We start from the raw sequence: 16,219 nt of genomic DNA on the forward strand, positions 1-16,219 counted from the left end.
GTGACCACTAAATGATACCGTTCAAGATACTAAGGAAAGAAGGATGGACAGCAGCAGAATAAAGACACTACAGAAAAGTGGACTTTAGCAAACTCGGGATACTACTGGGCACAATCCACTGCAAGACAAGTCTAAGGGAAAAGGAGTCCAGGAGAATGGGCTAAATTTCAAGGAAGTCCCTTTAATGACACAAGGGTAAGCTATCTGAGTGTGACAGAAGACTGGGAAGTGCAATAGGCCAGCCTCACTAGACAGCAATCTCTTCAGTGACTTGAAACTCAAAAGTGAACTCTATAAAAAGTGGAAACTTGGTCATAGTACTAGGGAAGAGTATATGAGTGTTCATGGGCATTCAGGAAAAAAACTGGGAAGGCCAAGGTATGATTTCAGATGCAACTGACAAGGGATGTAAAAGGCATTAAAAAGGATCCTACAAGTACGTCAAAGGTAAGAGGAAGACCAAAGCAACAGTAGGACCTTTGAGGAGGCAATTTAATTACAGATAATGCAGAGAAGGTTGACACATTAAATACCTTTTTTACTTTAGTCTTCACAGGGAGGCCACTACCAGATGATGAGCGCAATTGGCTGCAAAGCTAGGGAAGGAGACAGACAGCCTAGAGTACTAGAAGAACAGGTTAGGGACTACTCAGAGAAGTTAGACACTTTCAAATGGGCAGTGTGGTGATCACCAGGTTCCAGAAGCACAGGCATACATGAACGAGAAGAACAAAACAATGAAGTTCATTGTGGAGCACTAAGCAACCTTAACCCTCAGTCACTTTTTAATCCACCAGCTAGCTAAGGGACCATCTCTCAATTCCGAACCTCTGTAGTCTTCTAAATGAGGGAGTAGCTCTAAGTTATAACTTATATCACAACATTTTCCCTTTTAAAAATAATTACAAAATCAATTGACATAAAAATCAATTAATATCCACATACAGAGGAAAGATTACTAGCATTTCACTCTGGAGTGAGTTTTTGCCACTCACTTCCCTATTCCCCCTTTTCTGTAGCTCTTTTAACAAGTTTCTATGGGCACATTTATATGTGTGCTTTATTGCGGAATGACTAATGAGCTCCGCAGTAAAGCATCACAATCTATGTGTGCACCTGTATTAGGGCACAGTAAACTAATTAACTCCCAACTAGTAAGATAGTACTGCCCAACACAAGTACTATCCTGTGGTGGAGTACCTACACTCAAAATGCATGTGTAGAGTGTGACAGGGGCTGGCTGGCCACAAGGATGCTACAGTGTGGGGGCTGCCTGCTGGGTAGCACCACACTGTAGCACCCTTGTGCCCCAGCTAGCCCCTCTGCCACTGGTTGCCCTATGAGGAGCCCAGGACTGACAACCTCGGTCCACTGCTGCGAAGCAGCTGCTCCCCGGTGCAACATCTTCACATGTGCCCAGGACTGCCTCAGCTCAAACTGTTGCAGTCCCAGGCGCATGTAAAAATGCTGTGCCTGAGAGCAGCTGACTCTGGCACAAACTGTGTTGAAATTTATTCAGGCACATTATTATCACGTGTAGATGTGCCCTGTGAGTCTTTCAGGAGATTTCACTTTCTTCTCAGACCGACAAAGTATCAGATCTGGGTTCTGATTTTTTTTTTGACAAGATGCTTTTCCTCCAAGTTTTGATAGACTTGAGTCCTTTTACTGGGATCTAACTGACTTGCATTTTTGGCAGCTGTGCTCCTGCACATAGCACAAAGTTCATTAGCTACAGAGCACTGAGGCTGATTTTCTCTTTCTACATAATAGCATTTGCATTTGTGTCTGTAGGTGCATTTCTTCCCAAAGGGATATAGTTGCTTCTTGTGTTCTGGAACAATTAGTGTCTGCTTTAGATTGTCCAGATTTGGGTGGTGACAACCAAGAGGATCATCAGGAGGCCTGAATGTTGTGTGGTCTTGTACTGCAAGCACATGCTAACTAAATTGTTTCCAGCAAGTTTCCAGACCCAAAATTAGTGTCGCCTTCTGAGGTACTACGGTGAATGGGAATTTGTATATTCTATTTTTATGAATGGGAATTTGTAAATTCTATTTTGGATGCTAGCAGTGCATCTCTCTTTCACTGGTAACCAGTTATTTTGATGTTTGCTGGACTCGCTCCTTTTTGTCTCAATTTTAATTTTTCATATTCTTGGACTCGGAAAATATTAACCTTAGCTCCAGGGTCCAATTTAAATGAAACCACTGCTCCTTGCACTTCCACTGGCAGAACCCAGTTCTTCTCATCAATTTTAGCTTGATTCTACAATAATTCTTCTGGTAGGTTGTCACCCATGTGCAATTGAGGGTTTTGTGTTTGGGATCTGCAGCACCTGGCAAAATGGTTCCTCTTCTTACAGTTAAAACAGCTTGCCAAATGCAACACAACATCTGGAGCCGTGCTGCTTTCCACATTTTCTGCAATAACTGCCCTGCACATTTGGACAATCTTTTCTAGGGACAATTCTCTCTCATGCAATAGCCTTTCTTGTAATGCAGTGTCTGCAATGCCACAAGCAATGGCAACATGTAGCGTGCACCCTGAGATTGGTAGTGCACCCCCCCCAGCAAAAAGTGCTGCCGATGACTGCCTGCAGGTAGTGCCAGCAGCATCACTCGCACACCCTCCGCCCACTGCCATGTACAGGTGGTTACTGACCGCCGGTTGGCACTCCCCACCCCACCCCTACAACAGCTCCCTGCTCGGCCCGCCACCAACACCGCCGCAGCTGCCTGTGGGAGCTCCCCGCTCGCCACCACCGCACCCCCGCCACCGACACCACCTCCTGCTGGCAGTTGCTGTGCACCCCTAGCCTCTGGGGGCACGTGTCATTCATGTCCACAAATAATCTTCTTTCTAAGCAGAGATTCTGTCAAGTTCTTCAAAGCGCAGTTCGTACTCAGATTCTTTAGTTCAGTCGCGTACTGATCTATGCTTTTTTGTTGTTGTTTATCTACAGCTAAAAAATAAGAACATAAGATTTGCCATTTACTGGGTCAGACCATAGGTGCATTTTGTCCAGTATCCTGTGTCATGCTGCGGCAGAGAGTGGATGCTGGAAGGGAGAGTAAACTGGGTATAACCAAGGTTTTTTCACTGTTCTGCTTTCACCTGCAGCCTCCAAGCATTGAAGGTCTAGGATCTGTGTCCTTTCAAGGGTCTCATTCTTTTTCTTTTTTTGGCAAATTTGGACAAAATTGTATATGTTGATCTTTTGCAAAGGTAAAGCTGTAAAAATCCAGGGCTTCCTCCATCGCAGTATGCAAGAAGACAGATTATTTGACTTTGTCTGTTTTTTCTTCTGCCCCTGTGTTTCAGATACCAATCTGCCTGAATGGCCTCCAATTCTCTGCTATATTGCCTGAAATCAGAAGGGCAGATGGAGGCTGTAAAACTTCCATGACTAACTGTCCTTTTTCTAAGACTGTAACTGCAGGAAGATCATTTACAAAGGCTTTTGTTCTTCCACGTGGACATGCTGCTCCATTTGCTCTCACTTTCTTATTTCTTTTTCACTTTTGAACCCAAATTATTTCAAGGTTCATCTCATTTGCCATTTCTGACATCATGTAATGATCACTGGGTTCAGTAAACACAGGATGACTGGAAGAGGGCAAATATAGTGCCCACCTTTAAGAAAAGGAAGAAGGAGGATCTGGGGTATTAAAGACCAGTCAGCCTGACCTTGATGCCTGGATAGATCATGGAGCAAGTCCTCAAGGAATCTATTGTGAAGCACCTAGAGGAAAACAAGGTGATCAGGAACAGCCAGCATGAATTCACCAAGAGCAAGTCATGCATGACCAACCTGATTTCCTTCTATGATAAGGTGACAATGGTATGTGGAGAGCAGTGGACACAATATAACTTGAGGGTCAGTAGCGGACATTTAGGTTGGAGATTAGGAGGAACTTTTTGGCTATCAGTGTGATCAAACATTGGAACAAGCTACCTAGAGAAGTTGTGGAATCTGCATCCCTGGAAATATTTAAGATAGGTTGGACAGACACTTGGCTGGGATGGTTTAGTCAGGGAGGATCCTGCTTTAAGCAGGGGGTTGGATTAGATAACCTTGTGAGGTCCTCCCTAGCCCTAGATTCCCATGCCACATTTTGTCCAAAGAGAAGCAACTGCGGTCTACTAGGCAGGGCACTGGAGTAAGAATTGGGAGTTTCTGCTTTTGGTTCTGCCACTGACCTGCGGCATGGCCTTAAGTAGCTGATTTCACCCCTTTGTAGCTCAGCTTCTCCTCTTGGAGAACATACTGTATACCCTGCTTTGTAGAAAGCTCCGAGACCCGTGAATGAAAAGCGGTGCGGCAACAAGAAAAAGCAACCATTTTTATTAGGTGACATCAATAATCACAAGCTATGACACTTTTCACAATCATGAGGTCACGGGATCCTTTGTATTCTTGCCGAGCTCATTGGCAAATGTAACCGGCACCCTGTAGATGAGGACAAAGCAAAAATGAAAAGCCGGGCAGCACAACACAAAGCCCAGGTTGTTGTCCACAGACACATTAAGACAATCTTCAAAGCAGAAAAGGAAAAAAAACCAAAAAATACTTGTTTTCCTCAGGCGGGGGGGGAAATAAAAGAGTACATTAAACCCACCAAAAGCTGACAGGCTCATAAAAAATTATCTGAGTTTGCTCTTACTTAAAAACTGGCTGCCTGCTGTTTTCATTGCAATCCCTACTCTGGCTTTCAGCAATGTTTAAAATTAAATATACATAAGTGCTTTCAAGGAACTGTTAATTTGAAGGTCATTAACAGCATAAAATGTATTTCTTTATTTATAAAAAGGCACATAATAATGCTATTAATATGTATACTCTCCCTAGTTCTAAAGCTGGTATTGTCTCAGACAGGAGAACGATTGACTTTACCTTGGCTTCCAGCTACACTATATCCCATTTTAATTACTGCTAACGAAAAACAGCCTCTTTATAACACTCCCATTTCTTGGCTTTCCCTGGATGGTGTTACAGGAAGAGAGAAATGAATTACAAAGGTGGTGCTAAGGAAAGCCCACAAGTGAATTGCCGGTGAGTTTTATGAGGAGGTGGTTTTATTAGCAGGCTTCTATTGTTAGGCCACCATGATCACCATGTCTGAAACCTGCATCAAGCCTCTGCCTTGTGGTTGAGCATATCTTAGAGAAGCAACTGCCATCTTGATTTAAAGATCCCCATGACAGAAGAACATATTCCACTCCAGATGCCGAAGGGTCCTGATGCTACAGCCTACGCAATAAGTATGGTTTAGCGCATTTCTCATATGCACACCAGCTTTATATTCCCTGCCCACCCCTCTCGTCTCTGTCGCAGCCATCCCAGCCCTTACCGGCAACTACTCCTTGTGCTGCAGTTATGGCTTTATACCGCTCCATGGAATTGTAAACAGCCATTTAACAACCACCACACCATCTGGCCACAGCTGTAAGGGAGACATTTCAGCACCTTTCCAAGCCACTCACCACAAGTTTTATTTCCCCATTCCCCGCCTTCATAAAGCAATCCGCTTGCAGGCCCCAGGAAGCCTTTCGCTGCCGAATGCCTTCCTCCTATCCCAGCTTCTCCCCCCGCCCCCTCTCCTTAGCCTCACTCCTTCCCCCGTCTCTCCCCACAGCTGTTTGTTTTACGAGATAAATTACTTGAAGTACAGGCTGTTGGCAGTCTCCTAGCAAATCCACTACATGTAAAAAAAAAAAAAAAAGAGGACGACTAGGTTGGGATTTTGCCGTTGCCATAGAAATGTAGAAATGAGACTGACAATTGAAAAGCATTTCATAGAGTAACAGGACATGATTGAGAGTGAGAGAGAACAAGATACATTCGGTCAAAGAAAATAAAGAGTGAGGCAAGATAGACAAATAGATAGATCAATACATAGACATAAGAAAGAAACCAAGCGTTGGAAAGGTAGACTCAACAGCAGAGAAGAGCAAAGCAAAGAAATGGACAAATGCAGCCATGGAAAACAGAGTGGGAAAGATATTTAGTAGTGATATGGGGAGACAGCAAGGGTCAGAATTATGGATATAACAGGTGCGGGCCTTAGCAGGTCACAGGTAGGCTGAGATGTGTTGTATGGATGCTAGGACTACACAGGGTGACACTGATTGGGGAACAGGGCTTCCTCTTTCAGGATGCACTGTCTAAAATCAGTTCTTGGCCCCAAAGACCAGGCAACTTCCCTATCCTTTGACCCAGTCCATCCTCCTATTTCCCTGTCTCTCCCACACACAATTGTTATAAAATGAATGAGAGTTGCCAGGCCTATCTGTACTTTTTAATAGGGCTATGTGAAGCTTTGGTCCTTGATCCAATTTGGTGGAGATTTGGCCCGATTCAGTGGCCAAATCTCTGAATCGGAATTGAACCAGGGACCCTTTAATCGGAATCGAATTGGAACCCTCTGAATCTATTTGGAGAGGCTCAGAAAGATTCAGCGATTTGGACGTAGAGACAGCTTTAAATGTATTTTTCTACATACCTCTAGGTACCAGGCAGCTCGTGAATGCTGCGATGCTGGGATGCATGGAGTGTCGCACAGAAGTGCGGGGGGTCCCCAGGGACCCACAAGTCCCTGTGCTTCTGGTCCACTTCCAGGTCCACCAGGGAGCATGCAGGGGGCCCCCCTCCTTGAGCCCCGGCTCAGTGACTGGTGCCTCCTGGGTGTGGGGGAGCACCCAGGGTCCCCCACAGCCAATCACTGAGCACACAGAGTCCCTCCCCCGCCACACACACACTCCTGTGGGACCCTCCATCTGCCCTAGCATCACAGCATTCATGAGCCACACCTGGTACCTTGAGGTATGTAGAAAAAACATACAAAGCTGTGTCTATGGATGAACCACTGATTCTCCGAATTGGCATCAAATCTTCAGGTTCAGATTCAGCTGAACTGAATTGGGAACAGTGATCTGAATCAAGGAATTAAATTACTGTCCCCAATTTGGGCTGAATTCAAATTCAAATCAAACAGGGCCCGTTTTGCATACCCCAAGTTTTCAAGCCTTAGCCCAAGGGGATGAATATCGAATCTGATGGTACCAGAAGAGTACTGGGAGTGTGGGTGAAATTGGCTGTACACTGATGCCCTCCAGGATGGCAGGAAGAGGAGGTGCTATGGCTTCCATCTTGCAAAGCTTTCTAACACAGGGGTTCTCAACCACAAGCTCAAGGCACCCCTTGATAGACTTGAGGCACTCCAGCTCTTCGTTTTCATTCATTTTTTGACTACAGAAAAATAATAGATCAATTCTTTTATTGCAAAGGACTAAGAAAGACCGCAGCAGGGCAGCCTCTTTTTAACACTATAGATTCCTATTATAGAAATCTCTGGGTTTCTCCGGTGAATGATGTTTAACAGTGCTAACATTTGTGCGGCATCCTTGAAAAGATCTCAAGGCACCCTGGTTGAGAATCACTGTTTTAGCAAATGCTCCTGGCTTAAGACTTAAAATAAAAGCAGTCTAATTGTTAAACCAGCTGACTAAAAAGGAGGTGCTCCTAAATGCTACTAAAGGTGCCAGAGTCCCGCAGGAAATTACTTGGGATGACAGTGGCCACCATAAAAGTATTGTGTCTGAGCAAAACAAAGAGGAATGCAGACTCAACTAGCTGTTCACTAAACTCATAGTCTAGTTTGAAGCACAGGAGGTGTGAAGGGTCTGAATTCAGTCATAATTCATTAAAGCTATTCACAAAAACATCTAATTCCAGCTTATTCTGTGTCTATGAACGGGTGTTATGTGGGTAGAAGGCACCTTCAGAATGGGACAGGGACAGCCCTCTATTTAAGAAGACAGATATATAGCTGAAGACAAAGCTACCTTAGCCTCATACACCAGCATCCGCTGGTTAGCAGCAAAGAACTCTGAGAATTAGCAAACAATACAGGGCACAAAGAGAAAGGAGGAATATAATGTGTAAGATAGCGGTTCCAGTTTTGGGGTTGTGACCCCATTTGGGGTCATGATGATTGAAAAATGGGGTTGTGCACTCCCAGGGAGGGAGGCTTGTGCACCGGATGGCTGCCCATTGTGGGCTCAGGGCTCCCTGCCCTGCTGCTCTCCCCCCACAAGGCCTCTCTCCCTGGGGTGAGGAGGCTTGGTGCCGGTGCCAGGAGCCCCGGGCCAGCCATGCCGGCATGTGAGGCATCCCCTGCCCACCTGGCAGCACAAAAAGAGCAGGGGACAGGCACAGGGCATCTCACTGTGGCAGCATAGCCTGCGTGGGGCTCCTAGCAGTGGCATTGAGTCTGCCCACAGCAGGTCCCCCTGCTGAGCCGCAGAGGCCCCAGGTGGAGAGCAGCAAGGCAGAGAGACCTGAACCTGCAGCCTCCCTCCACCCGCCCCATGAGCTCCGCTCCAGCTATGCTGCCTGCAGGGGTGGGCGGAGAAGGGAGGGCTGAAGCTGGGCTCTGCACTTTGCTCTGGCTTCAGCAGCCACTGCCTCCAGCAGGCAGCAGCTGGGGCTCAGGTGCTCCTGGGGAGGGCAGGGCGACATGGGCCCCGGCCCTGGTCCTCTAGCCCGGGCAGCTGGGGGCCCCGACCAGCAGGTCTGGGGGGCTGTTGGAGTCTCACACATATCACATCTACTGGCAATGTCTCGGAGACTGTGGGTACAGGTGGCTACAGCAGAAAACCTGGAAAGAAAATTCATCCACACCCCAGGGCAAGGCTTCCGATGGGTAGCAGATGGATAGATTACTCCTTCACTGCAAGTACCTCAGTTTCTTGGAAAGACCTCAAAAACCAGTGGATCCCCCTCCTTACTGTTCACAAAAACTATATTAGTTAGATCTTAGCTGCTCCTTCTGAGTGCTGAGTCTGCCTACCTGCCCTGTGTACTATATGAAAAAGACGGGTTCAGATAACCCCCAAGCAGTGTAAGGAATCTCAGCACATCAGGACAGGAGGCTGCTTCATGTTTTTCCAGAGAAATCAAGCCAAAACACGTTGATATTTTCCTACACAAAAATGTTTTCAGAATTCCCTTTCATCAGAAGGTTGCACCATTTCTACTGTTGGGCCAAATCAGAATGAAAACTTTTTCAAGACCTTGTAGTTTCCTACACAGTACAAATGCCAAGTCTCATTCAGTTCTGGTACTCACAGCCTTTCTCCTCTTCAGGTGCCATTGTGAGCTCATCCTGGAGTCAGTACATGCAAAAATATCCCATTGTTTCTTCTGCCCAAGAGAAGTTGCACCCAGCTGGTCCTAAGTGGTGCTATTATTGAAAACAGAGTCTGCCAAAGTCAATGCATCCAGGACCGTCAATGCACTGCCCAGCCTGGAGTGTAAGATCACCTTTGAGGTCATGTCTTCTGAAGGTGATGCTTCCAGAAATAGATTTAGTCACACGATAATGCTCTTTCCATGTCTGGTAAAGACAGGTCTCTCCTACATTCATTATCTTTGCAAGGATCCCCCAGAGACATGGCTGCTCAGATCCTCAAGTCACCTTTAACCTTTTATCTCTACATAACAAATCACATGGGGCCTGCTGTTCAAAAAGGAGATAGACAAGAGACAGGAGGAGGCCAGGTCTCACTTCACCTGGGGAGATTATTTCTTATTGATGTAGAAGGACAAGATATGCCTAGTTGTTGTTTTGCTTATGTAGCCAGAAATGCAGCCTCACACTGGGCGCCTCTACATGTTCATTAATGTGCAGTAGTTTCTGTGCATTTAACTTAGTACTTGCTAAATTAAGTACTAAGTAAACGCACAGTAACTAGAGTTACTGCACAGCAGTGCCGGTAAATACCTTTTTAGTGAAGTTACTGCGCAGTAGCCTCATAATACTACACAGTAATGTATTAGCGCTGTCTGTGCTGTGATTTGCTACTGCACAGTGTTATTGGACTACTGCATCTTGTGTAGATACGCCCACTAACACCTCGGTAGTTTAGCTATTTAACAACAAACAGTAACAAAACCCACAGCTTTCAGCTTAAACCCTACAGCAAACTCTCCATTTCACTGTTGCTCCATCAGAGCACCCCTTTCCTCCATATTAGGCTAACGTAAACCTTGCACAAGGCCTTGGCTCAACAGATGCGTCTTGGATCATTAAAATTAGCCTTCTGGGGGACGCCACTGCTAGTGATGCAGGCCGCAGCAGTGGAGGGTTTAACCCTAGGAACCAACACTGAGGGCAGCTCAGATCGTAGTGCTCTCAGCAGAGATACAGAGAAGGGTGGAAGCATCTTGGCATGCTGGAATTTGAACCCAAAGGCTTTCTCTTGGAGGTCTTTATGTGTGTGTTTGCGCGAGTGAGAGAGAGAGAGAGATAGAGAGAGGTGGATGGTCACTGAAGGGAAATGGTATATACCACCATGTTCTATGAGGTTTGCAAAGTAGGCCGCTGATGACCACTTTGGAGCTGAAGTACAAAAACTAATTTTTTGCCCCAGTTGTTTTTATTTGTTTGGAGGGGTGCTCATTTAAAAAGAAGTCCCCACTACATTGTTCTATTTTTTCAAGATTAAAAGGAGGGGGAAAAGCCTACAATAAGATGAGAAAATTCCTTTTAAAATGGAAATAAATTGGTTAAAATTTCCTTCTTGGTTGAAAGCCTTTTATTGTAAAAAAGGTTTTGAATGAAGACTTTCAATCAGCTCTATTCATTTTCCAGTAAGCACTTTAAGTATCCTCTGGAAATGCTTCTTTTTAAGTATTCCGAGGTAAATTTGGAGTCACTTCCCAGGGAAAACACTGTTGTATAATGCAGATCTGAGAAGACCACCGCCCTGGTAGTTCTGCCCCATTCAAGTGAAGGGCTGATAACCAGGTAGGTTCTAAAAGGTGGAACATGGATCACTCGGTCATTGGATGTTAGGATGACCTTTTGTCCAGTGCTTCACAGTCAAATTTGCCCTCACTAGTCAGCAAGGCTCAGAAATGACTTGTGACATTAACCAAGAGGAGAGATGCCTACGGAAAACAGTAGAAACTGCAATCCAAATCTGGAGAGTTTTCACATAAAGAATGATAAAATACTTATTGTGGAGCAACTTGTAAGACACAGCAAAGCTTCTTCAATCCCAGCATCGCATCTGCAAAGTCACAAAAACAGCAAAACTGTTTAAGGTGGTGGATAGCTTAATTAGTCCCAGCTGCCACCACTTGGAAATTTAGTCGAAGTTTTTACATTTGGGAGGCGTTGGCTGGCTACATTGCGATGAAAACGCTAGTATTCAGATGGAGCTTGCAGCATCTGTGAGTTTAGGAGAATGTCTCAAAGGCATAAGCACAAATCCTGCCTGTTTGAGTATTAAACAGGGTTGCTCAAGTTCTGTTAGCATTGGAGGTGCCTCAGGCTATAACCTGCACGTTGTATGCACATTGCCCCTGTCTGGGAAAGAAGTTATGAGAAAGCAGAGAATGGTTTCCATGTCTGAGAATAAATGTTCCTGTAGAAACCCCTGTTCAAGTTATAAATGTGTCAGCTCCAGCTCAGTACCGAATTTTCAGCATTCAAGGGGAAGATCATCAAGAAGCCAGCAGCACATATTTGCAGGGTTATGGAAATCTCCTTGACACCAGTCAGTCTAGGATTAGACCTCAGTAAGAAGAAACCACACTGCTCTTGTTGGCTGACAATCTGCTCCCAATTGTGGGTGAACATAACATGCCCAGGCTAATTTCATTAGATCTCTCAGCTGCTGTTCATACAGCTCCATACAAGGGGTTATTGAGATCTTTAGCCAAAGTGAATTAATGGAATTAATCTGTAGAAGCTTAGCACTGTTTAATATGGAAGGAACTACAAAACGATCGTGAATAATTATTCATCTCCCCAGTATGACCCAGTGTCTCCTACCAGCTACACAGAGTTCTGCTCTGTTCTCACAACTGTGGAAATGAGAGTAAGTGAGAAGACATGGGCTAGAGATGGCAATAGTCAGGTGATACCCTGATATGTAACCCCAAGGCAGCTGATCCTTTGGGTGCAGATCAAGGGTGTTAGCATACAGATGGGGATCTGCTGGCACAGTCCAGAAAAAAATTATGTCAGTACGTTGGGGGAAGCACTCAGACCCACCACTTGGTGGTTTGCAGCCATTGCCTGTGAATCATATTCACAATTCAAATGTGGCCTTATCTATACCCCTGTCAGCTCTTGATTCACAGACTACAATGCCCTCTGCATAGGCAGCAACTTGAAGCCATTTAAAAGATGGTTTTCCAGAATGTGGCAGCATTTTGAATATGTGGAGGTTATGCTGGGAGCATGCAACAGGCAAGCCTCAGGAAGCACAGGAGGTTATGTTCTTGGTTTGTCTGGAAGCTGGTTCCATGAGAGACCACTGCATTCATCACATTAACACACCAGAGCTGTAGTCTCTGGGAGTACTGAAGCTGGAATACCCTCAAAACTGAAAAGTCTTGAAAAGTCAAGTACTGCCCACAAGACGTTCCCTCTGAGGGCCCTCCATTCTGGATAGTGTTCCCTGCCTCAGCCTTACTGATCTTAGATTAATTAATTTTCTGGAAAGGCAGCAAAGCTGATCTTTCTTCTCAGGAGAGGAAAGAGTAAACCTGGCTAGGGCTAATTTTTAGTACAGTATAATTAACTTCTAAATAGGATTTTAGAGGAAGCTGCAGAGGCTTTAAGCAGTCTAATGTGGCTCTCTCAATGCTATGAATCATAAGCTCTAGAAAAGGGCATGCCGTAATGGAGATAGGTGCTGCTGTGATCTGTTTTTATACAAATCTTAACACATATAGCATTTTTCTCAGCCAAAATATCCCATTCTCTGCACTAAAGGCAGAAATGAAACACCTGGGCTAGGGACAGAAGTTATACATAAACCGGTTTAAGTAATCAGAAGCTGGTTTAAACCTGTAACAGAACAGAAGATCTGTGCACATAAACCACTTTCAGCCATTTTGAAGTTGGTTTAAGATAAACCTAGCTGAACATAGTATCAGACAACATTTTGTTTTCCTAATTTCCACCTATTTACCTTCTCACTGACACCTTGCCCCACTTTTAGCTTTTCTCATTTCTTGGAGTCTCAGAACAGCAGAGACTCCCTACTATGCCTGAAGAAGGGTGAGTGCGCTCAAAAGCCTACTAAGAACTTTTTCCCAACTACTCAGTTGATTTAATAAGAGTTATCACATCTACCCAAATAACTTTTCCTGCCTATATCAGATTTAACTGATTTGGGTCAGACTAGTTTATAAAACTTTTGTCCCAGATCCCTTCCTGGTTCAAGTTAAATCTCAGTTTCCCATGATCCCAGCATGCTTTGTAGGCCTGGGCTAAACTGTCTGCTCCAGAGAGCAGGCCTGGCCCCACCCCTTTGCTCCCTAGCTGGAGCAGTGAGGGTGGTACAAGCCCAACTGGGGATTCAGCCCAGTCTGTGGGTGGTGGGGGGCTTCCACCTCCCCCAAGCAAAACCTGGCTACGGTCTGGGCCAAGGGAAGGGGGGTTAAACACCCCTTCCCCTGCTCAAATTTACTGATGGGTACAACTGTGGACTACAAATCCCAAAAGGTACCTGGAAGCAGGAAGAAGAAGTGATAAGCAACTGTGCAGGGTCCTACTGTTATGCTTCTGGACTGCAAATCCCAGAGATCTCAGGGGCAGCAGGAAAAGGAAGTGAGCACACAGCCCGTGCTAGCTACAGGCCAGGGAGCCTGCTTTAGCACCCCCTGGCTTCTGGCCTAAGCCACTGCAGGCATGTGGCTGTATTTCCTGACTCATGTAAATGTCTGCCCAGTTGTTTCTCAGTTTAACCTCTGCAGCTTAAACTAACTTGTAAGGACTGAATCAATTTAGCATCAGGCTTTTTGACGGTCTTAGCCCTGGTGACCAGTTTACTGCCTAGGCTTAACATCTTTAATTTCACTTTCTCACCTACTGTAGGAACCAGGAACAATGTTCAGGGTTCCTCCCAAGTTAGAAATGACTAAGGGAGAACATGGGTCATCCCACAGGGAAAAAAAGAGAATAAAGCCCCCCAAATGAGGCAATGGTTAATGGACTTTTAAAAAGCTACTTGACTAAGCAGTCATTACCTACAGGAATGCCTGCTCCCAATAGGAGCAGCTTCAAACACAGCACTCTAAAAATCAAGCCATTTATTTTGGTGAATTTAGGAGCCTTTTCAGAAAATGACCCCTGCTTTCCTATATGTTATTATATATAGCATTACACACAATGGCAGTGCTCAGTAAGTGATCAGGACCCGTAAATACAGGTTCTTGTGCAATGACAGGCAATGAGAGAGCTCATGAGGGGAAACAAACGTTATTTGTCATGGGAAATAAAAATCAGGTGGAGATAAACAGCACAGTGCAGCTTCAGAGAACAGTTCAAGCAGAAGGGCTATGTTCATTCTGAGGCACATGATTATAGATCCCATTGACCTGAATGGTCAGAATTGGGCCCCTTAATTTCATATTAGGGAGTACAGTAGCTATAGTTCTGTCAATGCCCTGCATATTAACCAGCGAGATTACACAAAGCAAGGCTAGAGTGACACTTCCCAATGAGATGCATGCTCATTCTGTATAATCAGCAGCACGGCCGTCGTAAAGGTGGAGCTTTTGTATTTAGTCTGTGTCACTGTCATGCTTTTTTATACCTTTGGCTTTCTCCTAATAAAAGAAAAATCATAAAAACACAAAGGATCCCTTACCGATTGTGAATATAAATGTAGTGACACAGTGTATTAGTATGCATAATGCCCGTTTTATATGCATGTTGTATTTGGTGTGACAACATACTTGAATACAGATTTTTGCGAAGAGTATTCCAAAAGGTATTAACGATTGGCTATCAGACAGGACTTAGAACAGTCCCTTCTGTTGTCAAACAAGGGGAGTTTTTCTTTGCCTGTTTCTCTGGGGGGAGCTTAACAACTGAAAACAAGACCATTTTTGCATCTTGTTAGTTCCTATTTTTCGCCGGGGCTGTGAGAAACTCTCTCAACAAAATCAAGGAACTGGTGATACAGAGAATATCCAGGCCTAAGGGTCTCCTCTCCCACTGCAAGCTGCTGGGAAGCTTACAGCTTCTTAGCCTTTACCTTTCCAGTCTGGGCACCAGGCTTTTGCTGATTGCCAGCTTTCTAGGAAATGTTAGGTGTCAGATCCTCCTGCACCTTGGTACTCTGAAGAACCCAGTGTCTTCCTGAGCCATGCCGAGGAGTTTTGGGGTACAGGAAGCCACCCACAATCCCAGCCTATATCCACGTTACAATAAATACAGATTAATTCTCACGACCTGCGCATTCAAGTCTGAGAGAAGAATATCCCAGAAGCATTTGTGCCCATGTGATATTGCAAAAGCTTCTGAAGTGTCTGTGGGGCCCACAATGCAAAGGTAGGAGCAGGAAAATATTTGTTTGACAGCTCAGGGGTTGGGAGCAGGGAGCCTCATACTTCCTAGAACACTTGCAAGAGTTTGGAGTTGTGGTGACCCCACCAGATGTCCTGTTCCTGTCTGAAACTGCAATATAAAGAGGTCAGGGGTGTACTTGGTATACCCTTGGTACTTTTCCCAGAGCCTGACGAAGGGACTTTGATCCCGAAAGCTTGCAGAAAAGGACAATTTTCTTGCCATTTTCCAGTTGGTCTAATAAAAGGTATCATTTTGGAGCCAAGAGTTCTAGTTTTTGTATATAAGAGATGCCACTTCAAGACCACAAAGGAGGCAGTGCAGGCCAGCAAACAAAACGAGCTTTTCTTGGACAACATGAGAACTGGTCCATCAGAGAGAGATGTTTCTTTCACCTTAAATCTCACACTTCAGCTGACAGACAGCTTCCAAGTGTTTTCTGCTCTCCGTGTACGTCTGAACCATATGTGGGAGAGTCTTAGAGTTGCATGGATGCCACCAAGCTATGGCCATGAGCTACTGAACTACCTAAACTCCTTAAGAAAAGGAATCTTTGGTCATGAACCACAGGCTGCGACTCAGCTTAGCTCTGGTAGGAAAGCAGTCAGGCCTATTCCCTATGCCACCTGAGTGCAGCTTATTTGCAGCTGTGATGCCACTAAGATGGTGATGATGGATCATTATTACTCACACGATAATTTTAAGTAAAAGCCTTAATAAGAACTCATTAGTTTTATAAACTGTATGCATATTGCATACTGTAGGAAGAGATGCCAGATTGCCCACTCTCGGTAATATTCCATGCAAACACTGATATGCTTCTAGTAATTTTAACTAGATCA

General features: G+C 44.9%; 1 protein-coding gene across 10 annotated transcripts in view; it reads right to left on the bottom strand.

The window, feature by feature from the left end:
• The window catches only part of EPHB1 (EPH receptor B1), a 322,722-nt gene that overhangs the window by 21,996 nt on the left and 284,507 nt on the right, over nt 1–16,219 (bottom strand). For 2 of the 10 annotated variants that reach the window (XM_090052902.1, XM_090052903.1), the window contains exon 17: nt 4,334–4,453. The exons of the other annotated variants lie outside the window; for them this stretch is intronic. The gene's annotated coding sequence lies outside the window, so the exon portion shown is untranslated. Of the gene's footprint in view, nt 1–4,333; nt 4,454–16,219 lie in introns of those variants that run through there. 10 annotated transcript variants of the gene reach the window in all.

The sequence above is a fragment of the Crocodylus siamensis genome, chromosome 6, assembly GCF_052110815.1.
Source record: "Crocodylus siamensis isolate JL-2025a chromosome 6, ASM5211081v1, whole genome shotgun sequence".
NCBI lineage: Eukaryota > Metazoa > Chordata > Crocodylia > Crocodylidae > Crocodylus > Crocodylus siamensis.